General features: G+C 41.4%; 1 long non-coding RNA gene across 1 annotated transcript; it reads left to right on the forward strand.

Moving 5' to 3' along the window:
- The first annotated feature begins 843 nt into the window (after positions 1-843).
- Positions 844-1,763, forward strand: LOC146960341 (uncharacterized). Its single transcript, XR_015035480.1, has 4 exons — positions 844-1,015; positions 1,104-1,165; positions 1,243-1,330; positions 1,421-1,763. It is a non-coding gene; the product is annotated as an uncharacterized LOC146960341 (long non-coding RNA).
- The last annotated feature ends 23,995 nt before the right edge of the window (positions 1,764-25,758 follow it).

The following is a 25,758-nucleotide window of genomic DNA, read 5'->3' on the forward strand; positions in this document are numbered from 1 at the left end:
ACACACACACACACACACACACACACACATGGACACACACTGACCATACACACATATCCAACACACACACACACACACACACAAATGGACACACACTGACCATACACACATAGCCAACACACACACACACACACACACACACACACACACACACACACACACACACACAAATGGACACACACTGACCATACACACATATCCAACACACACACACACACACACACACACACACACACACACACACACACACACACACACACATGGACAAACACTGACCATACACACATATCCAACACACACACACACAAATGGACACACACTGACCATACACACATAGCCAACACACACACACAAATGGACACACACTGACCATACACACATATCCAACACACACACACAAATGGACACACACTGACCATACACACATATCCAACACACACACACAAATGGACACACACTGACCATACACACATATCCAACACACACACACACACACACACACAAATGGACACACACTGACCATACACACATATCCAACACACACACACACACAAATGGACACACACTGACCATACACACATATCTCACTCACACACACACACACACACACACACACACACACACACACACACACACACACACACACACACACACACACACACACACACACACACACACACACACACACACACACACACACAGTGCCACCCAGTAAAAGGTAAGCAGTTAGTCACCATGGTGCAGGCTGCCACACAGGTGTATTCAATCAGATCATTAGCACATGGAGGGGTTTTGTGGTGATCAACAATTGTACTTGTGTGAGGGAAGGCACCTTAGAGACAGACCACACCTACACACCTACTGTTCATGAGGGTGAGGGCTGGCATTAGGAGCACTGCCCCTTGTAGGCAGGGCTGTAGAGAAAGCTCCCCTCTCATAAGGACAGGTGTGAGCCATTAGTGCCTCTTTGTCTGAGGCCTGGTAGATGTGTGGTGGGACTGTCTTGTCTGTGCAGGTAAAGAGAACTGCGCAGATAGAAAAGATTATTTGATTGCACATTTTATTTTGTGTTCTGGGGAATTTTGACTAGTATCCCCACACAGAATCGTGGTGCAGCCGTGTCCTCTTGATCCAGTTGAATGTGCTGTAGACCCATGCTGGGAAGGTAGGCTGCTGATTACCCAGTGTTTAATTTCATCAGAATACAGAAATTATTAGTGATGTATCCATTTAATTCTTTAGGACATGAGTCAGCCTTTTCCCCGAGTCACAGTATAGAGCCAGTCAGCTCCACCAGTACCAGTGTCTGACAGGGCCCCAGACTGAAAAGGTAACCTCAACTGACATGGTAATGTAGGAGGGTTATCCCCTCTGAGGTATATTTGTCAGTCAATTTAATGGCTGTTTTGCTTTGTTTCAGATTTAGTGCCAGACTGCTGCTTTGCCTGGGCCGATGTGCCATGCGGCTTGGTTGAAGTTTGCTGAGAGTTTCCCATTGCTATGACTGCAAACAGCTCATCTTAACCTGTCTACTGTCCTTTACTGTCCCTGACTGTATCAATTTATAATTGTGAACCAACCGAGCATTAACTTTGTATTTTCTTTTGTTTGTTTGTCAGGCAGAGGGAGGATCTGCGGGGAGTATCCGTGGTATATGCACCCTTCTTTGCATGCAGTGTGATTGGTTTGAAGAGTGGTTGGCACCCAAAAGTAGTTTAGATTTACTTAAATTGTTGCAGTGTCCGTTGCAGTGATTTGCTGTGATCACGGTGTGCACGTGGTGGTTGCTACTGTCTTGCGATAGTATCTCCCCGTGGTGAGTACCCTGTCTGACATCTTTTTATTAGCAGGTAGTGTATATTTGCAGTATACCCCTGCTTGATTTTATTTGTTGTAACAAATTAATCAAAATAACTCAGCTATTTGTAGCTTTTAAATATTTATTAACTTTGTAACATTAAAGATAATTTTTCAAGCTAATCGTTGTTCTTCCCTCCTTCCATTATCAGGTCAATCATCATCAGTTGCTTCAGTTTGCACAATAAATAGAATTTGGATTTGAATGCACGTCTCTGGCTCTCCTTGTACCTGGGGATAAATTTGTTTGTGGGTTTATATAGAGACCCTCACAGTGGGGTTGGTCACACTTGTATTGTTCTGGCTATGTGCTGGTCCATAGAGTCAGAGGAGGTTGGTCCTCCTCTATTTTTTAGAGGCCACCCTGCTGAAAAATCCAGTAGAATACCATTAGAAAAAACCATTAGGAACCATTAGGTTCCTAATGGTCTAATGGGAATTGGAACCTCCATTAGGAACCATTACGAAAACCATTAGGAACCATTAGGATATAAAACCATTAGGAACCATTAGGATATAAAACCATTAGGAAATAAACCATTAGGAACCATTAGGATATAAAACCATTAGAAACCTACTGGTCCCATTAGAAAGCTACTGGTTCCATTAGGAGCGAAAACCATTAGAAAACTGGTCCCATTAGGATCTAAAACTATTAGAACAATGTTGAGAAACCTACTCCTGCAACAGAAATTATAGCAGCGTCCTAACACTGGGCACCAGAGACATGTCTATACATATGTGTAATTGTGTATGTATTCGGATATTTTCCCCTCCGAATTGGGAACAGGACATATGGGGCGTGACAACTCGTTGCAGTTTGTGATTTTAATTACATCTTTTCAGAACATGAACCATCAAACCATCATGAAGCAAGTAAAAACCTTAAAACATATTGAACATAAACAGACAAACATGGGAGAGAGACAGGGACACGGGAAGTGGGGTGTAGACAGCAGGACCCCCACTAAAAAAACCACCCAGCATCCCTGGAGGGAGATGAAGTCAAGGGTCTGCAGGGATAGCAGTTTACTCCAAGTGCTGAGAGTCTTTTGGCTTTCCCTGGAGAGGAAAAGAAAAAGACAAAAATATTCATATTTTAGTCAAAGTCTGACTTTCAAGAAAAAGGAATTTCAAGAACATTTCAAGACTTAAAGGGGGAGTTTTTGCTCCAGTACAAAGCGAGGGACTGCAGGTCCAAATCTTGTTGAATATAATTCAAGCTGCAAAACTGAGTTATGTTGTATTTTTATGTGCCATGACAAATAAACATTCTAGTCTCAGGGGTGCAAACTCATCAGGGGTAAAAAAGGTGAGAAGATACCGACCCCCAAACAAAACAAAACAACTTTAAAGGTGAATTTACAGTCAATTTTAGCATGAGACTAGGGTCCAGATTTACTCAGGTTAGCATAGCTTTTGCTCCTGTTAAACCTGCACAAGCTGTCTCTCTGTGTTTGGTTTTGAAACATGTGAAGGGGGAAACATTTATTTGTTGATGTAAATGTGTTTTTCTGTACGTAGGCTATGCTCCGAGGTAGCGCTGCTCTTTCTGTCCAATAACACACATGAAGCTTAAAAATGCCATAGGTTACATAAAACATATTAAGCGGCAATATGTATTTAAAAGATGTTCAAGCAAACAGTTCGGTTCACGGTTTTGTGGTCATGGTTTTCAGTTTGGTTTCTTATACTTTGGTCGTTGGGAAAATCAATCATGTCTTGTATATTCAGGTTAAAACTGAAAGAATGAGGCAGTCTGACATCTGATCCATCATTGTGACAGTCTGAGGTTAAAAGTAGGTGAGATTTCTGCTGCAAGAGAGGAGACATCGATAGTTCCAACATGTTTTAATTTATTGGGCAAAGAAAGTTATCTAACAAATGCTAAGAACAATTAGATATTCACTGAAATATATAACCTATATTTATTAATTGTGGTTCTTACAAAAATTATATCTTATAAAATATAAAAGCTAAAAGGTCTCTTAAAGCTCTGCCCCTTTAATTAGTGCATACTAAATAATTTAACTTTAGCCTACTACTTTTACAACCACATTATTTACCAGCAACATGAAGTGAAACAGAGACAGAGGTGTCCTGCCACAGTCAGTCAACCTCCTCCTCCTCCTCCTCTTCCTCCTGCTGCTGCACAGGTCACGCTGCAGCCTAATAAATGCTAAACGCGCTAATCGCTAATTGGTCGCGATTCTTCTTCTTGTTTACCCATAGCAGCCATGCTACAGGGCAGATTCATTCTTAGCACAGGCATGTTTTGATGTAGCACGTGCAACATATAAGTCGCGTTAGTTTGTATGAAAAGTGAAGCTTCAGGTGTATATTGCTGGACAGAAGAGCAGCGCTGCCACCACTTGTTTTCATCCAGATAAGGTGCACACGCCTTAGAGAGACAGGGGCATTGCCTCGCCTCGCCGCGATTTTCGCCGAAAGACAAGTTTGCACCCCTGTAGTCTGCATCCCAACTATCACTTTAAGATACGTTTTCACTTACCATAGTTGGTGTCCTTAGTGTCTGGGTGCATCTTCTAGCACCTTCACGTAAGCCTCAATGGAGAATGGGTCCTCGCCACGAACGCTTGATGCCTTATGAGAGTTTTGAGAGAGAGGGGGGGCGGGGGGGGTTAGAAATACACATCTGACTTGTCTGATGTGCACCACTGACTTTGGACATGTTTCTCTGGCTGGTTCTTGCAGGTTCTAACTTTTGAATTTAAAGCTTCCTTAAAAACATATAAACATAACTCAGGAAAGCTCTGAAAGCATCATACACATGCTCACCTTGAAGTGACTGGCTCCTTGAGATTGTTGATGAATTAACTGAATTTGATCTGCTTTTTTCAATGATCCTTTAAATGGGCACCATGGTGTCTGCGAGGCCTCACTCAACTGTTACACCATCCACATCATTATCTGAAAAAAGTAAACAGAGGGAAATGAAATAGCTGCACACTTGACAAGGAAAGCAGTCAAGATAAACTCAGATAATTTAACTTAACTAGGGAGATATTTCTAGCTTGTCCCTAACCCAAAGCATGTCTTAGCTGTGATAAATAAAATTCAATAACATTCAGTGTTTCCTCCATCATATAGATCAACAGTTTGAGAAGCTATAGCCCATGTCAAAAATAATAACACAGTTCAACATTGGACATCTAACTGTTAGACTAACCTCCAGCTGATACAGAGCACACGCTGATCAGCCGTTGCAGCTCAGGTGTGTTTTATAACAGCAAAAAAAATAATAAAAATAAAAAAGTCGATGTTTTTACCTCAACGGTTAAGGAGCGTTGGTTATCGGTCATAAAAAAAATGCAGCTAAGTTAACTACTTCACTCTCTCACACACACACACACACACACACACACACACACACACACACACACAGTCCACAAAGCTGTCTCGCGCGCTGCTGCTATAACCGTTAGATAACGGACTTTTTTTTTTTAAATAGAGCCCATAACGTTAGCCCATTTTACATTAACGTTAGCTGACCATGGCTAGACTTTTAGCACGAATTGACAAACTGAGAGCAGGAAAAACTTTAAAAAGGCGAGCTACATACACTGCCTCACTGTCTAACAAAGTTATATTGGGTAACGTTAGTATGCAACGTTAGCGAGCGAGCTACAGGCCCGTTTTGTGTTGCCAGGCATGCTAATGCTAATGCTAATGCTAACGCTAACGCTAACGTTTTGTCAACGGACATGACACTCGTTTAAATTTAAGCTTAGTACCGGTACCTCTGAATCTCTGGGCTTCCTCTCCGGTCACCACGCCTGTATCACGCATCCTTTTTCATAGTTCTTCCATCAAAAGGACAGGGAGCTGTTGCTCTGGTTCCTTCTCCTCCAGCCGTTGTCGAAGTGCGAAAATCCACGGAGATCGTTAGGTTTTCAACTGCCTAATCCAACAGCCAATCACAGTGACGCTGCATGTTCGATGCACCAATCAAAAGTCGAGCTGGTAAAAGTCCCCCAGCAACAGGCTAGCAACAGGCAGAGAGCAACCCCCCTCCCTCTCCTCTCTCTCCCCTTCCTCCCCCCCACTCTCCCCTATAAATTCACATTTATCTGCGTTTTGCCTGTCAGGTCGCAGATAGTTTAATTTACTCGTACCACGTGTGTGTTGATTTAAATTTTCGTATAGTCAGTATTGAATCAAAAATACAAAATTGACTGGATAATTGTATCAACTTTGCTTCATATTTGCTCAGAAAAATATTTTATATCTAAGTTAAAATCTAACTTGAATAAATAAAGATAGCTGTAAACCTTCAGATTTAAGAGTAAAATAAATCAATAATTAAATTTTATTGTATTGTGTGTATGTCAATAAAAGACCTGCATTTCAAAGAAGTTTGGAGTATGCTGTTTCACACCGGGGACGTAACGAATAAACAACACAAAATTGCGAAATAGTTAGCACCTCCATTAGGTTGTGTTCTTTTCCCTCCTCTTGGATGGATAAGTCATGACATCTGTGTTCCTCCATCACAGAGACCACTACACCCTGTAGTGACCACTAGACTACTGTATAGTGACCATTAGACTGGTATAGAAACACCTGTAGGAACCACTAGACTCCTGTTGGAAACCATTAGACTCCCGTAGGAACCATTAGACTCCTGTTGGAAACCATTAGACTCCGTAGGAACCACTAGTAGGGACCAGTAGGACATAATAGAATCCCATTAGAAAAACAAACCGAACCATTAGGAAAACATAAGTAACCATTACAAACCATTACAAACCATCAGGAACCATTAGAAACCCATAGAATATTCCTAATGGTTTCTCAGATTTTTTTCAGCAGGGCAGATGAACATCAACATATTCTTTAGAAAGAGTAACTGGTTGAATTAAACCATTACCACATCATTTCATGTCTCCACCAAGTTCACTTTCCTCCTCCTCCTCTTTTTCTCCCTCCTTCCTCCCTCCTCCTCTCCCTCCTCTTCTTCTCCATCCTTCTGCCTTCTTTCTCTCCCTCTTCCTCCTCCTCTTCCTCCTTCTCCTCTTCTTCTCCCTCCTTCCGCCTTCTTTCTCTCCCTCTCCCTCCTCTTCTTCTCCCTCCTCCTCTCCCTCCTCCTCTCCCTTCTCCTCTTCTTCTCCCTCCTTCCTCCCTCGTTCTCCTCCTCTCCCTCCTCCTCCTCTTCTTCTCCCTCCTTCCGCCTTCTTTCTCTCCCTCTTCCTCCTCTTCTTCTCCTTCCTTCCTCCCTCCTCCTCCTCTCCCTCCTCTTCTTCTCCTTCCTTCCTCCCTCCTCCTCCTCTCCCTCCTCTTCTTCTCCTTCCTTCCTCCCTCCTCCTCTTCTCCCTCCTCCCCCTCTTCTTCTCCCTCCTCCTCTCTCTCTGCCATTCAGCCCAATGCAATTTATTTCACAGCAGAGTAGCAGGAGCTCAACTTTTTAATTCGCTGGAATGGGCATTATACTTTGTTTGATTTCATCAAAAAATAGTCACAAGTCACAAAAAAGGTCCTCTACTTACTTGTTGTGGCTCATTTCTTTTTTTTTTTAAGTATCATTGAAAAATCTCACATTCATCAAAGTCTCAACCTCCCTTCTCCACAGCTCTGTCTGTAGTCCAATGGGTAAGGTGGCTGCTTGCCAACCTCAAGATCACTGGTTCAAATCCAAGAGTGGCACTCTTGTTATGTTATGTTGAATTCTGCTCCCCTCCCCCACCTTCAATTGGTTACAGGTCTTCGTTAAGCGCCACAGTTTGCAGCACATCATCACAATCAATGACAACATGTTTAGGTGTGTGCTCTCTGTGGTGAAATGGCAGAGTAAAGGTTTATTGATCATGAGGCCATGGGTTCGATTCCTGCCTCATTCATGTGGTACTTTCTGATAGAGACTTCATTCAAATTCTCATCTGTAGACAAACTTCTAATGGCTCATTTATACTCTTTTCTTTCTTTCTTTTAAGCATCATTGAAAAAATCTCACATTCATCAAAGTCTCAACCTCTCTTCAGAAGTCAGTGACCTCTTATTCAAGGATTTCTTTTACTCTTCTCTCATTCAATCTAACTATGGTGAAGTGGTTAGGTCAGTGGGCTGATGTACTGAAGGTTGTGGGTTCAATTCCCTCCTTGGACATGTTTCTTGTATGCCATTCCGCATTTCTTTGTCAATTTATTCTGCTAATTCAGCATGGTTCAGCAATGGCTTTCAGCATTCACACCATTTCCATTTTTGGAAATGCTTTTTCTAGTTAGTGTGAATGCTGGAAGCATTCACACTATTGTTATTCGGTTCGGCCATTTTCTGCCTTTCTTCGTCATGTAACTAGTCCTTCATACTTTGTGCTATTTCAACAATTCAAATATCAAAATGTTCAGCCTTTTCGGGACAGGTGTGCTATGTCTTTTCTCTTTTCAACTATTCATACTTTTTGCAATATTCAACTATTTCTGATTTTTTTTTCCCCATAGAGAATGCATTGGAACAGTCTTGAAACTCTTCAAATCTTCTTACTTCTTTCAGCCTTTAAAGTGTCCACATACTAAGCTAGAGACTTCATTCAAATTCTGAGCTGTAGACAAACTTTTTAAGTGTTCCTCTATGACTCAGCTTATTGATATCTTCAACAGTTTCTGATATTTGGCCACTTTAAAATCATCACGTTCTTTGACAAAATCCAGCTTTATAATGGGTGTGTGTTGCGTCTAACGAGCAGGGCTTAGAGTGAGTGACATCATCGCTAGAGTGAGAGGGATCGAAAAAACATTCAGGATTTTTTCTGGATAAATTGCCAGCACGGCCACAAATTAAACTCTAGACACATGATTTCCTCACCGGTTTGTAGCCACACTTGTCGTATCTCATTTGATGTGCTCAAAACAGCAGACAGACTTACAGAATTGTCTCTATGAGCCTAATTGTGCAGCTAGACCCGCTCCAGTGGCTCATCCACTTCAATATAAAAGTAGGAGCTGATTTTTTTAGAAAAACAGAAATGCCCCCCTTTTCTACCTTGCGACCCTGAGAAAAGTATTTGTCCTACAAACATTTAATGCACATCAGAATGCTCAGGAAGGTCTCCTTGCCCAGATAGTCTCTACCACATTCTGATAAGAGGTACGGTTCTCTGTTTTTTGGCTGTCATTAGGAGAGCTGCGCCGAGCTCAAAACTGACTGTTCTGCTCCTGCTCTGTTGTGCAGGTGGCCATCAAGTCACACACACACACACACACACACACACACACACACACACACAACACACACACACACACACACACACACACACACACAGTTAACCTACCCACAGTGCCACCCAGTAAAAGGTAAGCAGTTAGTCACCATGGTGCAGGCTGCCACACAGGTGTATTCAATCAGATCATTAGCACATGGAAGGGTTTTGTGGTGATCAACTATTGTACTTGTATTGTTCTGGCTATGTGCTGGTCCATAGAGTCAGAGGAGGTTGGTCCTCCTCTATTTTTTAGAGGCCAGATGAACATCAACATATTTTTTAGAAAGAGTAACTGGTTGAATTAAACCATTACCACTAGGGCTGTTTTCGACTAAGGATTTTCATAGTCGAATCTGATTCGTCAGATTTTGCCGTAGTCAACTGATCGTCGAACCTTTTTTTTTTTTTTAGATAGCAGCAAATTTGCGACTTTTTCCCGTTTCAAACAAAAGAGCTAAAACACCCAAAACAATGGTAGGTGTAAAACAAATACCTTTATTTATTTTCCACACTTTGGATGATTTTTAGTAGCCATTGTGAGCCAGGGTATGCGTTTATGTTACGTTGCCCTGGACAACGCTCCTTTTGCTCGGACTGTGAGTCATCCCTCATCCCTCAACGTGATGAAGGATAGCGGTGGTCGTGGACACAGAGAAACCGGGTAAAACATGTAGTATCAAAACAAACGGAGGTCAGAAGGACTCGACAATCCGTACATTACCTTAAACAATCCTGTAACACACAGTGTGACCGCGGCACCGGCAGAGAGACAGACAGGCTGCAGAGGGACGAGATCACAGCTGTGACTCCCGACACTGATGGTGCGTTCATGACAACTCGGAAGTCGGAAAAAAAACAAGTTCCTCTTCTGAAAAACTCTGACATGTCAAACTTTAGGATGTGTTAGAGACTAATTCATCTGTCTAACCATCAGAACTATTGACACTTGAAATGGTAAACACAGCTGATCCATCGAAAAAAAAAAAAAAATCACCGCTGGAGTTAATTTATTTTCCGTGATTGAAAGCAGGTTCTTGAATGTAACTCGGTCAAAGTCAGATGTATCCTCACAATGTTTTGCTGTTCTGTCAGGTCATGCATGATAAATGCTACAAAGTTAGACTGTCAGACTTCCTTGATTTAAAACTTTGGCGGCTCTGCCTCTCGTCTTTTTGCCACTCCGTGAGTGTTCTGCAGTGACTTCTGAGTACCGTGACTTTGACGGTCCCACTGCTAACTGCTCACCTCCGCTCATTTGAAAAAAAAAAAAACCTCTGCTCATTTGATTGTGCAACTGCAGTGGGTGATTTATTAATACGTAGTAAGAAGCTAAGACTACCGTTTAAATGCACACATCATTTTGAACTCTTTATTAACAGAAAGTAGGCAGATTTTGTAACGAAAAAAGACATTCTATGTAACAATTTATGCTCAGCAGCCGTGGGCACCCCCATATAGTCAGAATGGTATGGTCCTGGTTAGATTCGACTACGAGGTTCATAGTCGAATCAGACCCCTCCGAATCGAATCGTCGAATAGTCGACTTTTGGAGGTCAGCCCTAATTACCACATCATTTCATGTCTCCACTAAGTTCACTTTCCTCCTCCTCCTCTTTTTCTCCCTCCTTCCTCCCTCCTCCTCTCCCTCCTCTTCTTCTCCATCCTTCTGCCTTCTTTCTCTCCCTCTTCCTCCTCCTCTTCTTCTCCCTCCTTCTGCCTTCTTTCTCTCCCTCTCCCTCCTCTCTCCTCCTCCTCCTCTTCTTGTCCCTCCTCCTCTCCCTCTCCCTCTTCCTCCTCCTCTTCTTCACCCTCCTTCCTCCCTCTTCCTCCTCCTCCTCTTCTCCCCCTTCCTCCCTCGTTCTCCTCCTCTCCCTCCTCCTCCTCTTCTTCTCCCTCCTTCCGCCTTCTTTCTCTCCCTCTTCCTCCTCTTCTTCTCCTTCCTTCCTCCCTTCTCCTCCTCTCCCTCCTCTTCTTCTCCTTCCTTCCTTCCTCCTCCTCCTCTTCTTCTCCCTCCTCCTCTCTCTCTGCCATTCAGCCCAATGCAATTTATTTCACAGCAGAGTAGCAGGAGCTCAACTTTTTAATTCGCTGGAATGGGCATTATACTTTGTTTGATTTCATCAAAAAATAGTCACAAGTCACAAAAAAGGTCCTCTACTTACTTGTTGTGGCTCATTTCTTTTTTTTTTTTAAGAATCATTGAAAAATCTCACATTCATCAAAGTCTCAACCTCCCTTCTCCACGGCTCTGTCTGTAGTCCAATGGGTAAGGTGGCTGCTTGCCAACCTCAAGGTCACTGGTTCAAATCCAAGAGGGGCACTCTTGTTATGTTATGTTGAATTCTGCTCCCCTCCCCCACCTTCAATTGGTTACAGGTCTTCGTTAAGCGCCACAGTTTGCAGCACATCATCACAATCAATGACAACATGTTTAGTTGTGTGCTCTCTGTGGTGAAATGGCAGAGTAAAGGTTTATTGATCATGGCCATGGGTTCGATTCCTGCCTCATTCATGTGGTACTTTCTGATAGAGACTTCATTCAAATTCTCATCTGTAGACCAACTTCTAATGGCTCATTTATACTCTTTTCTTTCTTTCTTTTAAGCATCATTGAAAAATCTCACATTCATCAAAGTCTCAACCTCTCTTCAGAAGTCAGTGACCTCTTATACATGGATTTCTTTTACTCTTCTCTCATTGAATCTAACTATGGTGAAGTGGTTAGGTCAGTTGTCAATTTATTCTGCTAATTCAGCATGGTTCAGCAATGGCTTTCAGCATTCACACCATTTCCATTTTTGGAAATGCTTTTTCTAGTTCACACTATTGTTATTCGGTTCGGCCATTTTCTGCCTTTCTTCGTCATGTAACTAGTTCTTCATACTTTGTGCTATTTCAACAATTCAAATATCAAAATGTTCAGCCTTTTCGGGACAGGTGTGCTATGTCTTTTCTCTTTTCAACTATTCATACTTTTTGCAATATTCAACTATTTCTGATTTTTTTTCCCCCATAGAGAATGCATTGGAACAGTCTTGAAACTCTTCAAATCTTCTTACTTCTTTCAGTCTTTAAAGTGTCCACATACTTTCAGCTAGAGACTTCATTCAAATTCTGAGCTGTAGACAAACTTTTTAAGTATTCCTCTATGACTCAGCTTATTGATATCTTCAACAGTTTCTGATATTTGGCCGCTTTAAAATCATTAAGTTTTTTGTCAAAATCCAGCTTTATAATGGGTGTGTGTTGCGTCTAACGAGCAGGGCTTAGAGTGAGTGACATCATCACTAGAGTGAGAGGGATCGAAAAAACATTCAGGATTTTTTCTGGATAAATTGCCAGCACGGCCACAAATTAAACTCTAGACACATGATTTCCTCACTGGTTTGTAGCCACACTTGTCGTGTCTCATTTGATGTGCTCAAAACAGCAGACAGACTTACAGAATTGTCTCAGTGAGCCTAATTGTGCAGCTAGACCCGCTCCAGTGGCTCATCCACTTCAATATAAAAGTAGGAGCTGATTTTTTTAGAAAAACAGAAATGCCCCCCTTTTCTACCTTGCGACCCTGAGAAAAGTTTTTGGCCTACAAACATTTAATGCACATCAATGTGCTCAGGAAGGTCTCCTTGCCCCAGTAGTCATGGCCACATTCTGATAAGAGGTACGGTTCTCTTTTTCTGGGCTGTTTTCGGAAGCTGCTCAGAGCTCAAATCTCTCTGCTCTGCTCTGCTCTGTGTGCAGTTGGTCCAGCTGTAGCGGCCAGCTCGTTATCAAAGTCTATAAACAGTGCAGCTGCAGCCTGGCCGCTCGTTAAGATGTTTTTAAACACAGCCCCTCACAGACACATGATAAACCAGACTGACAGAGGATGTCCACGCACAAACACAGGCATCACACTCACACAGACAGACACACACAGACGCTCACACACAGTCACACATGCACACATACACAAACACACAAACACAACACTGTTCCACACAGTAAAATGTAAGCAGTTAAAAGTCACCATGGTAACTTCTGAGGGCAGGCTGCCACGCAGGTGTAATCAATCAGATCATTAGGGAGGGAGGAGTTTTGTGGCGCTCAGGGCCGGCCCGTGGCATAGGCCGTATAGGCAAATGCTAAGGGCGCCGTCCATCCAGGGGGCGCCAGCGCCACAAATGGAAAAGAAAAAAAAGTGTAACTTTCACTATTTTTTATAACTAGTTGACTTGGTACTATTATTTCTTAATACAAAAAATAATCCCACGTTAATTTAAATGCAAAGCAATACCTATTAAAAAGTAATAATATAATATGTTACAACATTAGGCTACTTACTAAGTCGCCCCCCCCTCTCCCCCACATGCCCATTGGTACGTGCCCTCCGCTCTCCCCGCAGTCACACACAGCAGAGGTACCTGTCTGCAGTGGGAACGCTTTCAAGCCGTTTTCTTGTTAGAAACGCCACATTTTTAATTAGATGTGTGGATACTTGGTTGCATTAATCCTCAAAGTCGGCGCAAATGCCAGCTCGTTTGCGCGACCGTCTCGATATGTTTTTGTTTATATTTCAGTCATTTTACGCGGCCCTTGACGACCTGTCAATCTAAAGAACAGCTGTGAAGCGCTTTGAACCCGCAGAATCGTTAGGAGAGAGAGAAGCAGTGAGGAGGGGTTGGGTTGGAGGAGGATGAAGGCGCTTCCGAGGCTGAAAGTTTTGACTCATTTGATGAGGAAGATATTGAAAAAAAGAAGAGAGTTGAGACTTCAGCCTGCTTAGACAGCAGGGCCACAGCTCCAGCTCTGTATACAGACCACTGAGCTCTCAAATCATTTTTTTTAACCTCTCAAACAGCACCACAGTGACAACACATGGAGGGTACATTATATAGGTTAAATATTGTACATTTTGTGTTTTTTGTCTGTTTAGTTGATATTTTGTTTGGAGAAAAAAAGCTAATTTCTCATTTAGGGCTACACACATCTCATGAAGTTTGAAATGTAATGTTAAGTCAATATTTAGCTTCTTTTATTTTACATTTGAGACATTTGGTGAAAATAGAATGACAGATAACATTTATGCTCACAAAGCAATTTAACAAAATTTCATTTTAACTTTTCCACACTTACAGTATCTATTAGCCTTTATTGAGACAGTAATATATTCCACTGCTTTTGTGAAGCTAAGACTTATACCCATTTCAAGCATCACAACAGGTTATTCTCATGACTGTAGAGAGACTCATTTTTTTCATGTCTTCACCCAGGATTTACTCAATTAAATTTTACTGATTGTTGTGCAAGTTGTCTATCTCGGGGTCAGAGGGGGCATACAGATACACTGCTACATGTACGTTATCATTATAATCATTATTGATCATTGTTGGGGGGGAGTAATCTCGCCTAGGGCACCAAAATGGCTAGAGCCGGGCCTGGTGGCGCTTATCAACAGTTTTACTTTCTGCACATGTACACGCAGACAGAGAGACCATCAGACTCACACACCCAGACACATACACACACACACACACAGGTTTTTAGCTCAAATTCATCAGCCTCTCAATTATTTTATACTTTTGATGTAAACATCTCCAACAATTTATATTTTTCTCATGAATTTAAGTTCAGACGTTTAGTCTTTCCAACTCTAGTAATAGTAGTACAATTACAGGTGGAGCCTAGGACATAGGATGCAGCTTTTAACATGTGTCCTATCTATCTATCTATCTATCTATCTATCTATCTATCTATCTATCTATCTATCTATCTATCTATCTATCTATCTATCTATCTATCTATCTATCTATCTATCTATCTATCTATCTATCTATCTATCTATCTATCTCCCTATTTTTTAACCCCTCTGTCTCCTTTCTTTCTTTCTTTCTTTCTTTCTTTCTTTCTTTCTTTCTTTCTTTCTTTCTTTCTTCTACTCCTTAATTTGTATTTTACGTAACTTTTTCTATCCTTCCCTCTCTATCCATCCATCCATCCATCCATCCATCCATCCATCCATCATCTACCTCTTTCTATCTATCATCCCCCTCTCTCTTTTTCTTCTTTCTTTCTTTCTTTCTTTCTTTCTTTCTTTCTCTCACTTTTCTTTCTTTCTTTCTTTCTTTCACTCCATTTCTGTCTTTTTACTTCTTTGTTTGTTTGATTGTTTCTTTCTTTCTTTCTATTCCTCTTCTCTTCCTTTGTTTTTACTCCATTTCTTTCTTTCTTTCTTTCTTTCTTTCTTTCTTTCTTTCTTTCTTTCTTTCTTTCTTTAACTCCATTTCTGTCTTTTTACTTCTTTGTTTGTTTGATTGTTTCTTTCTTTCTTTCTACTCCTTTTCTCTTCCTTTGTTTTTACTCCATTTCTTTCTTTCTTTCTTTCTTTCTTTCTTTCTTTCTTTCTTTCTTCTACTCCTTAATTTGTATTTTACGTAACTTTTTCTATCCTTCCCTCTCTATCCATCCATCCATCCATCCATCCATCCATCCATCCATCCATCCATCCATCCATCCATCTACCTCTTTCTATCTATCATCCCCCTCTCTCTTTTTCTTTTTTCTTTCTTTCTTTCTTTCTTTCTTTCTTTCTTTCTTTCTTTCTTTCTTTCTTTCTTTCTTTCTTTCTTTCTTTCTTTCTTTCTTTCTTTCTTTCTTTCTTTCTTTCTTTCTTTCTTTCACTCCATTTCTGTCTTTTTACTTCTTTGTTTGTTTGATTGTTTCTTTCTTTCTTTCTATTCCTTTTCTCTTCCTTTGTTTTTACTCCATTTCTTTCTTTCTTTCTTTCTTTCTTTCTTTCTTTCTTTCTTTCTTTCTTTCTTTCTTTCTTTCTTTCTTTCTTTCTTTCACTCCATTTCTGTCTTTTTACTTCTTTGTTTGTTTGATTGTTTCTTTCTTTCTTTCTACTCCTTTTCTCTTCCTTTGTTTTTACTCCATTTCTTTCTTTCTTTCTTTCTTTCTTTCTTTCTTTCTTTCTTTCACTCAATTTCTGTCTTTTTACTTCTTTGTTTGTTTGTTTGTTTGTTTGTTTCTTTCTTTCTTTCTTTCTTTCTTTCTTTCTTTCTTTCTGTCCTTTTCTTTTTTCTCTCTTGTTTCAATCTTTCTTTCTTTCTTTCTTTCTTTCTTTCTTTCTTTCTTTCTTTCAACAATTTCTTCAGCTCATTCAGCATTGCTTTCAGCATTCACACCATTTCCATTCTTGGAAATGTTTTTTCTAGTTAGTGTGAATGCTGGAAGCATTCACACTATTGTTATTCTGTTCGGCCATTTTCTTTATTTTTCTTTTTATTATTCTGAGTTCTTCTTCCCTTTTTTGGACTTAAACTAGTCCTTCATACTTTGTGCTATTTCAACAATTTATGTATCAAAACGTGCAGCTTTTTTTGGACTTTATCGGCATTACTTTTCTCTTTTTAACTATTTATACTTTTTAAATTATTTAACTTTTTCTGCAATTTTTTTTCCCATAGAAATGCATTGAAAACATCTTCAAACTTTTAAAATCTTCTTACTTCTTTGAACCTGTAAAACGTCAGCATACTTTCTCCCACAGACTCCATTTGACTTTTAAATTGTAGACAAACTTTTAATCTATTCACATATTACTCAGCTTATTAATATCTTCAACAGTTTCTGATATGTGGCCGTTTTAAAATCATTAAAATTTTCGACAAAATCCAACTTTATAATGGTTGTGTATTGCGCTTAACGAGCAGGGCTTAGAGTGAGTGACATCATCGTTAGAGTGAGAGGGATCGAAAAAACATTCAGGATTTTTTCTGGATAAATTGCCAGCACGGCCACAAATTAAACTCTAGACACTTTTCTTCTGAAACTGCCAGCAAAGCTACAAATGACACTCTACACTGATGATTTTCTCCAGTTTTGTAGCCACGCTTGTCTTCTGGCTAAAACTCTGGTCAAAAATGCAAAGAGACTTAGATAATAATTTAAAATATTTTTTAAATGCAGCCAGGGAGCTCTCTGCTCTCATTCAGCCCAATGCATTTTTTTCACAGCAGCAGGAGAAGGAGCTCAACTTTGTAACTTGCTGTTAAGTGCTTTTTAATTCATTTTAATTCACCAAAAAATAGTCACAGGTCACAAAAAGTCCTCTTCTTGCTTGGTGTGGCTAATTTCTGCACTTTCCTTACTTTTTTTTTAAGCATCATTGAAAAATCTCACATTCATGAAAGTCTCAACCTCTCTTCTCCACATCTCTGCTGTAGTGTAGGGGGTAGGGTGGCTGCTTGCCAACCCCAAGGTCACTGGTTCAAATCCAAGGGAAGAGCTCTTGTTATGTTATGTTGAATTCTGCTCTCCTCCACCGCCTTCAATTGGTTACAGGTGTTTGTTATCGCCTTGATTACTCATACCAGTTTGCAGCACATCATCACATTACAATGAATGACAACAGTCTTGAAAGCAGTGTGCTCTCTGTAGCCGAGTGGCAGAGTAAGGGCTTAATGATCATAAGGTCATGGGTTCGATTCCTGCCTCAGTCATTTCACATCATTGCTTGACTTTTGATTCCAACTAGAAAAAGCATTTCCAAGAATGGAAATGGTGTGACTGCTGACAGCAACTGAACGCTGTTGCAGAATTAGCAAATAGTGCAAGCTGTGATCACCATACAAATGTTTGACCAAGGTCAGAATCGAACCCACATCCTCATGGTCATTAGACTTCCACTCTGCCTCTAGGCCACAGTGCACACACAGTTGCAGAGACTGTTGTCTGTTAATGATCTGCACACTGTCAACATCAAGAAAGCTTGAGAGTCAAGCTTGAATGACTTAGAACGAAAATGTCTGTGAATTTCAGGCTGAGCACTAACCATATGGCCACAGAGAACCTGAGTTACAATGAGCTTTATACTATGAGAAATCAAAGACTGTCCAATGACAGCTGAATAATTGGAATCAAAAGTCAAGCAATGAAGTGAAAAGACTGAGGCAGGAATCGAACCCATGACCATATGATCACTAAACCTTTACTCTGCCACTCGGCTACAGAGAGCACACTGCTTTCAAGACTGTTGTCATTCATTGTAATGTGATGATGTGCTGCAAACTGGTATGAGTAATCAAGGAGATAACAAACACCTGTAACCAATTGAAGGCGGGGGAGGAGAGCAGAATTCAACATAACATAACAAGAGTTCTTCCCTTGGATTCGAACCAGTGACCTTAGGGTTGGCAAACATCCACCCTAACCCCTACACTACAGCGCAGTTGTGGAGAATAGAGGTTGAGACTTTGATGAATGTGAGATTTTTTGTGAAAAAGTTAAATATTTGAAAAAGTATAAATAGTTAAAAAGAGAAAAGTAATGCCGATAAAGTTCAAAAAAAGCTGCACGTTTTGATATATGAATTGTTGAAATAGCACAAAGTATGAAGGACTAGAAGAAGACCGTAAAAAGGCGGAAGAAAATGGCCAAACAGAAGAACAATAGTGTGACTGCTTCAGCAGTCATACTAATTATTCAGCTGTCATTGGACAGTCTTTGATTCCTCATAGTATAAAGCTCATTGTAATTCAGGTTCTCTGTGGCCATATGGTTAGTGTGTTAGGTTACCACTCATGAAATTGTGGGTTCAATTCCTTCCATGGACATGTTTCTTGTATGCCATTCCGCATGTCTTTGTCAATTTATTCTGCTAATTCAGCATGGTTCAGCATTGGGTTTCAGCATTCACACGCATGTTCCGTTAGGAAATGCTGTTTCTAGTTAGTGTGAATGCTGGAAGCATTCACACTATTGTTCTTCTGTTCGGCCATTTTCTTCCGCCTTTTTACGGTCTTCTTCTAGTCCTTCATACTTTTTGCTATTTCAACAATTCATATATCAAAACATGCAGCTTTTTTTGAACTTTATCGGCATTACTTTTCTCTTTTTAACTATTTATACTTTTTAAAATATTTAACTTTTTCTGCAAATTAAACTCTAGACAAATAATTTTCTCCAGTTGTATAGCCACACTTGTCTTCTGGCTAAAATTCTGATCAAAAATGCAAAGAGACTTAGATAATAACTAGAAAAAGCATTTCCAAGAATGGAAATGGTGTGACTGCTGATAGCAACTGAACGCTGTTGCAGAATTAGCAAATAGTGCAAGCAGTGATCACCATACAAATGCTTGATCAAGGTCAGAATCGAACCCACAACCTCATGGTCATTAGACTTCCACTCTGCCTCTAGGCCACAGTGCACACACAGTTGCAGAGACTGTTGTCTGTTAATGATCTGCACACTGTCTCACTCTGACATCAAGAAAGCTTGAGAGTCAAGCTTGAATGACTTAGAATGAAAATTTCTGTGAATTTCAGGCTGAGAGCAGCAGTTTCAACATGAAGCAAGTTATCAGAAGTCAACAGAGGACAACTGGGAAAATAATTCACTATAATTGTTGTTGAGGCAAGATTTGAACCAGCAACCTTCAGGTCTCCAGACCAGCAAGCTAACCACTAGGCTACAGACAGAGACAGTATGTGAGGGGTAAAGAAAACCTTTGATAAGAGGATCACTGGCTTCTGCTTAAAAAAAAAGTAAGGAATCGAACCCATGACCTCATGATCAATAAACCTTTACTCTGCCACTTCGCCACAGAGAGCACAGACATAAGCATGTTTCAGACAGAGTTGTGGAGAATTCTCAGCATTGGGCTGAATGAGAGCAGAGAGCTCCCTGGCTGCATTTAAAAAATATTTAAAATTATTATCTAAGTCTCTTTGCATTTTTGACCAGAATTTTAGCCAGAAGACAAGTGTGGCTACAAAACTGGAGAAAATAATTTGTCTAGAGTTTAATTTGCAGAAAAAGTTAAATATTTGAAAAAGTATAAATAGTTAAAAAGAGAAAAGTAATGCCGATAAAGTTCAAAAAAAGCTGCACGTTTTGATATATGAATTGTTGAAATAGCACAACACCTAACACACTAACCATATGGCCACAGATAACCTGAGTTACAATGAGCTTTATACTATGAGGAATCAAAGACTGTCCAATGACAGCTGAATAATTGGAATCAAAAGTCAAGCAATGAAGTGAAAAGACTGAGGCAGGAATCGAACCCATGACCATATGATCACTAAACCTTTACTCTGCCACTCGGCTACAGAGAGCACACTGCTTTCAAAACTGTTGGCATTCATTGTAATGTGATGATGTGCTGCAAACTGGTATGAGTAATCAAGGAGATAACAAACACCTGTAACCAATTGAAGGCGGGGGAGGAGAGCAGAATTGAACATAACATAACAAGAATTCTTCCCTTGGATTCGAACCAGTGACCTTAGGGTTGGCAGGCAGTTACCCTAACCCCTACACTACAGTGGAGTTGTGAAGAAGAGAGGTTGAGACTCTGATGAATGTGAGATTTTTTGTGAAAAAGTTAATAATTAATTAGTGTGACTGCTGAAGCAGTCACACTATTGTTCTTCTGTTTGGCCATTTTCTTCCGCCTTTTTACGGTCTTCTTCTAGTCCTTCATACTTTGTGCTATTTCAACAATTCATATATCAAAACGTGCAGCTTTTTTTGAACTTTATCGGCATTACTTTTCTCTTTTTAACTATTTATACTTTTTCAAATATTTAACTTTTTCACAAAAAATCTCACATTCATCAAAGTCTCAACCTCTCTTCTTCACAACTCTACTGTAGTGTAGGGGTTAGGATAACTGCTTGCCAACCCTAAGGTCACTGGTTCGAATCCAAGGGAAGACCTCTTGTTATGTTATGTTGAATTCTGCTCTCCTCCACCGCCTTCAATTGGTTACAGGTGTTTGTTATCTGCTTGATTACTCATACCAGTTTGCAGCACATCATCACATTACAATGAATGACAACAGTCTTGAAAGCAGTGTGCTCTCTGTAGCCGAGTGGCAGAGTAAAGGTTTAGTGATCATATGGTCATGGGTTCGATTCCTGCCTCAGTCTTTTCACTTCATTGCTTGACTTTTGATTCCAATTATTCAGCTGTCATTGGACAGTCTTTGATTCCTCATAGTATAAAGCTCATTGTAACTCGGGTTCTCTGTGGCCATATGGTTAGTGCTCAGCCTGAAATTCACAGACATTTTCATTCTAAGTCATTCAAGCTTGACTCTCAAGCTTTCTTGATGTTGACAGTGTGCAGATCATTAACAGACAACAGTCTCTGCAACTGTGTGTGCACTGTGGCCTAGAGGCAGAGTGGAAGTCTAATGACCATGAGGATGTGGGTTCGATTCCGACCTTGGTCAAACATTTGTATGGTGATCACTGCTTGCACTATTTGCTAATTCTGCAACAGCGTTCAGTTGCTGTCAGCAGTCACACCATTTCCATTCTTGGAAATGCTTTTTCTAGTTAGTGTGACTGCTGAAGCAGTCACACTATTGTTCTTCTGTTTGGCCATTTTCTTCCGCCTTTTTACGGTCTTCTTCTAGTCCTTCATACTTTGTGCTATTTCAACAATTCATATATCAAAACGTGCAGCTCTTTTTGAACTTTATCGGCATTACTTTTCTCTTTATAACCCTTGTGCTGCCCAAGTGGGTCAAATGGACCCAGTCATTCATTAGTGGGTCAGACAGACCCAGTCAGGGTGGATTGTGATTTGTAACCGTCATGATTCCCTAGCAGTGGGTCAAAAATACCCCCCTGGTGTGGATAGATTTTTTTTTTAACTCATAACCCACGACTTCTGATGTTCCAGCCTGGGTCAGACAGACCGATTGAGCGTGGATTGAGAATTCTAACCATCATGATTCCCTAGCAGCGGGTCAGAAATACCCCCCCTGATGTGGATAGAAATCTGTAACTCATAACCTGTGACTCCTGATGTTCCAGCCTGGGTAAGACAGACCCAGTCCGTATGGATTGAGAATTATTATTCGTCATGTTTCCTTGGCAGGTCAAATAGACCCAGTCAGGGTGGATTGAGAATTTTTAACCGTCATGATTCCCTAGCAGTGGGTCAGAAATACCCCCCTGATGTGGATAGAAATCTGTAACTCATAACCTGTGACTCCTGATGTTCCAGCCTGGGTCAGACAGACCCAGTCCGTATGGATTGAGAATTATACCTGGTGCTGCCCTAGCTGGTCAAATAGACCCAGTCAGTGTGGATTGAGAATTTTTAACCGTCATGTTTCCTTGGCAGGTCAAATAGACCCAGCCAGTGTGGATTGGGAATTATACCTGGTGCTGCCCTAGCTGGTCAAATAGACCAAGTCAGTGTGGATTGAGAATTTTTATTCGTCATGTTTCCTTGGCAGGTCAAATAGACCCAGTCAGGGTGGATTGAGATTTTTAACCGTCATAATTCCCTAGCAGTGGGTCAGAAATACCCGCCTGATGTGGATAGAAATCTGTAACTCATAACCCACGACTCCTGATGTTCCAGCCTGGGTCAGACAGACCCAGTTCGTATGGATTGAGATTTTGTAACCGTCATGATTCCTGAGCAACGGGTCAGAAATACCCCCTGGTGTGGATAGAATTTTTTGGCATGACTCCTGATCTACCAGCCTGGGTCAGACAGACCCAGTCAGGGTGGACTGAGATTTTTAACCATCATGATTCCCTAGCAGCAGGTCAGAAATACCCCCTGGTGTGGTAAAAATCTGTTACTCATATCCCACGACTCCCGATGTTCCAGCCTGGTCAGACAGACCCAGTGAGCATGGATTGAGATTTTGTAACCGTCATGATTCCCTAGCAGCGGGTCAGAAATACCCCCTGGTGTGGATAGAAATGTTTAGCATGACTCCTGATCTTCCAGCCTGGGTCAGACAGACCCAGTCAGGGTGGACTGAGATTTTGTAACCGTCATGATTCCCTAGCAGCGGGTCAGAAATACCCCCTGGTGTGGATAGAAATGTTTAGCATGACTCCTGATCTTCCAGCCTGGGTCAGACAGACCCAGTCAGGGTGGACTGAGATTTTGTAACCGTCATGATTCCCTAGCAGCGGGTCAGAAATACCCCCTGGTGTGGATAGAAATGTTTAGCGTGACTCCTGATCTTCCAGCCTGGGTCAGACAGACCCAGTCAGGGTGGACTGAGATTTTGTAACCGTCATGATTCCCTAGCAGCGGGTCAGAAATACCCCCTGGTGTGGATAGAAATGTTTAGCATGACTCCTGATCTTCCAGCCTGGGTCAGACAGACCCAGTCAGGGTGGACTGAGATTTTGAAACCGTCATGATTCCCTAGCAGCAGGTCAGAAATACCCCCTGGTGTGGATAGAAATGTTTAGCATGACTCCTGATCTTCCAGCCTGGGTCAGACAGACCCAGTCAGGGTGGACTGAGATTTTGTAACCGTCATGATTCCCTAGCAGCGGGTCAGAAATACCCCCTGGTGTGGATAGAAATGTTTAGCATGACTCCTGATCTTCCAGCCTGGGTCAGACAGACCCAGTCAGGGTGGACTGAGATTTTGAAACCGTCATGATTCCCTAGCAGCAGGTCAGAAATACCCCCTGGTGTGGATAGAAATTTTTAGCATGACTCCTGATCTTCCAGCCTGGGTCAGACAGACCCAGTCAGCGTGGACTGAGATTTTGTAACCGTCATGATTCCCTAGCAGCAGGTCAGAAATACCCCCTGGTGTGGATAGAAATTTTTAGCATGACTCCTGATCTTCCAGCCTGGGTCAGACAGACCCAGTCAGGGTGGACTGAGATTTTGTAACCGTCATGATTCCCTAGCAGCAGGTCAGAAATACCCCCTGGTGTGGATAGAAATTTTTAGCATGACTCCTGATCTACCAGCCTGGGTCAGACAGACCCAGTCAGGGTGGACTGAGATTTTGTAACCGTCATGATTCCCTAGCAGCGGGTCAGATACACCCAGTCTGTATGGATTGAGAATTATACCTGGTGCTGCCCTAGCTGGTCAAATAGACCCAGTCAGTGTGGATTGAGAATTATACCTGGTGCTGCCCTAGCTGGTCAAATAGACCCAGTCAGTATGGATCTAGATTTTGTAACCGTCACGATTCCCTAGCAGCGGGGTCAGAAATACCCCCCTGGTGTGGATAGAAATTTGTAACTCATAACCCATGACTCGTGAATCTGTTGATGTTGGCAAAACACAACGTGAACAGTGTGGTCACTTCTCTTTTCCTCCATCTCCCCAGCCAGACCATCACTTTCTTTTTTTTTTCTTACATTACTGAAACAACAACTCTGCTAAAAGGTTATGGGTGAATGAGGTGACCGTCTGCAGAGTGAAAGAGGACATTATAGCAATGTGGCAATGTTGAGTCTGTGAGTGTTGGAGTGAGTGTTGGCGACGTGCATGGGGGACACCTGTTGCTGCACGAACTAAAAGATACTATCCTTCATGAGCCCAAGAAGACCATGAGAGTAAAAAACGCCAAGGCTTTTTGCCAAGGCTGATCCAGTTCCTGGATAGACTTTAGACTTATACTTTTATTGTCCCTCTAGTGTGCCTGTGATGCAGAGGTTCAACAAAGACCCCATGTCAAGCAGACATCAGGCCTGATGATGGTCGACACAGGGGCGACTTCTCATCACATCATCAATCATCATCACAGACATTTTGAGATTCAAGAAGTTCCACGACCATGACAACGTTTCGGTTTTGGTCATGCAGAGACTCACTTCATGGAGCCGGCTGATGAACTGATGAACGGAAATGCAGCGGGGTTGCAGAGCGCAGGGGAGATGCAGAGATGGTGCTGATTGATAACAGCAGGGGGCAACGCCACAAAACTATACCTTGACATACAAAGGCGTTGGTAGCTACATCCCCACCTATCCACAGGGCATCTTCTCTGTGCAAGCTGCGACCACCACCGGAGGAGCCACCGTCGTCATCTTTCTCATAAAAACTTTCTCAAGTGCAAAGACGTCGGTACAAACTTCAACATGTAGTATGTGTGTACAACAGACTTTATTATTTGAACACTGTACATGATTGATGAGTGGTGGATGACCAGTGTAATGTGTGTTATGACATAAAAACATGGCATGAAGTCCTTGGCTTCACAAAGCTCTGTCTTCTTTTGTTGTTGTTGTTGTTGTTAGGGATGAATGAAAAACATTGTATTTCTACTGAGATGTCTGTGGTGGTGCCTATATCTGGGGGCAAATGGCAAATAAATGACTCTGACTCTCTGACTCTGTAATTATTATGATGATATACTAAGGTTACAAAGTGTGGTTGAAGGAATGTAAATCAAAGGAAAAACTGACAAATCTGTCTTGCATGCACTGTGATGCATGTAGCTACTGAAGGTAAATTTGTTCAAATCAGGAACAGGGAGCCAGATGCTAGAGCCAGATCGGTCTTAGAATTGGTTCATAGCTACTGATCTAGCAGGGCCGATAGATCCAGAGTCCATAGATGGTCATAAATATGCTGTGTCATTCACTGACGAATATACCAATCAGTGCTGTTTTTGTACGTATTTTCTAAAGCACAAGAGTGATGTAGTAGTAGTACAAGCCACTGTGAAATTTCTTGTGGATGCAGCCCATTATGGGAGGGTTACACGAATCAGGTCTGACAATGCTTTAGAGTTCATGGGTAAAAACTGGCATCAGACATCCTTGCTCAGCACAAAATGGCATCAAACATGAAAGGTTCATAGCTCCATAGCTACTCGCCACATCAGAGTGGTACCGCAGAGCCTATTTTAGTATACTATCCCAGTAGTGGTAAAGTGCAAAAACACAGGCAGG

Source organism: Trachurus japonicus, unplaced genomic scaffold (assembly GCF_045865225.1).
Source record: "Trachurus japonicus isolate A0001 unplaced genomic scaffold, Traja_1.0 AP030494.1".
Lineage (NCBI taxonomy): Eukaryota > Metazoa > Chordata > Actinopteri > Carangiformes > Carangidae > Trachurus > Trachurus japonicus.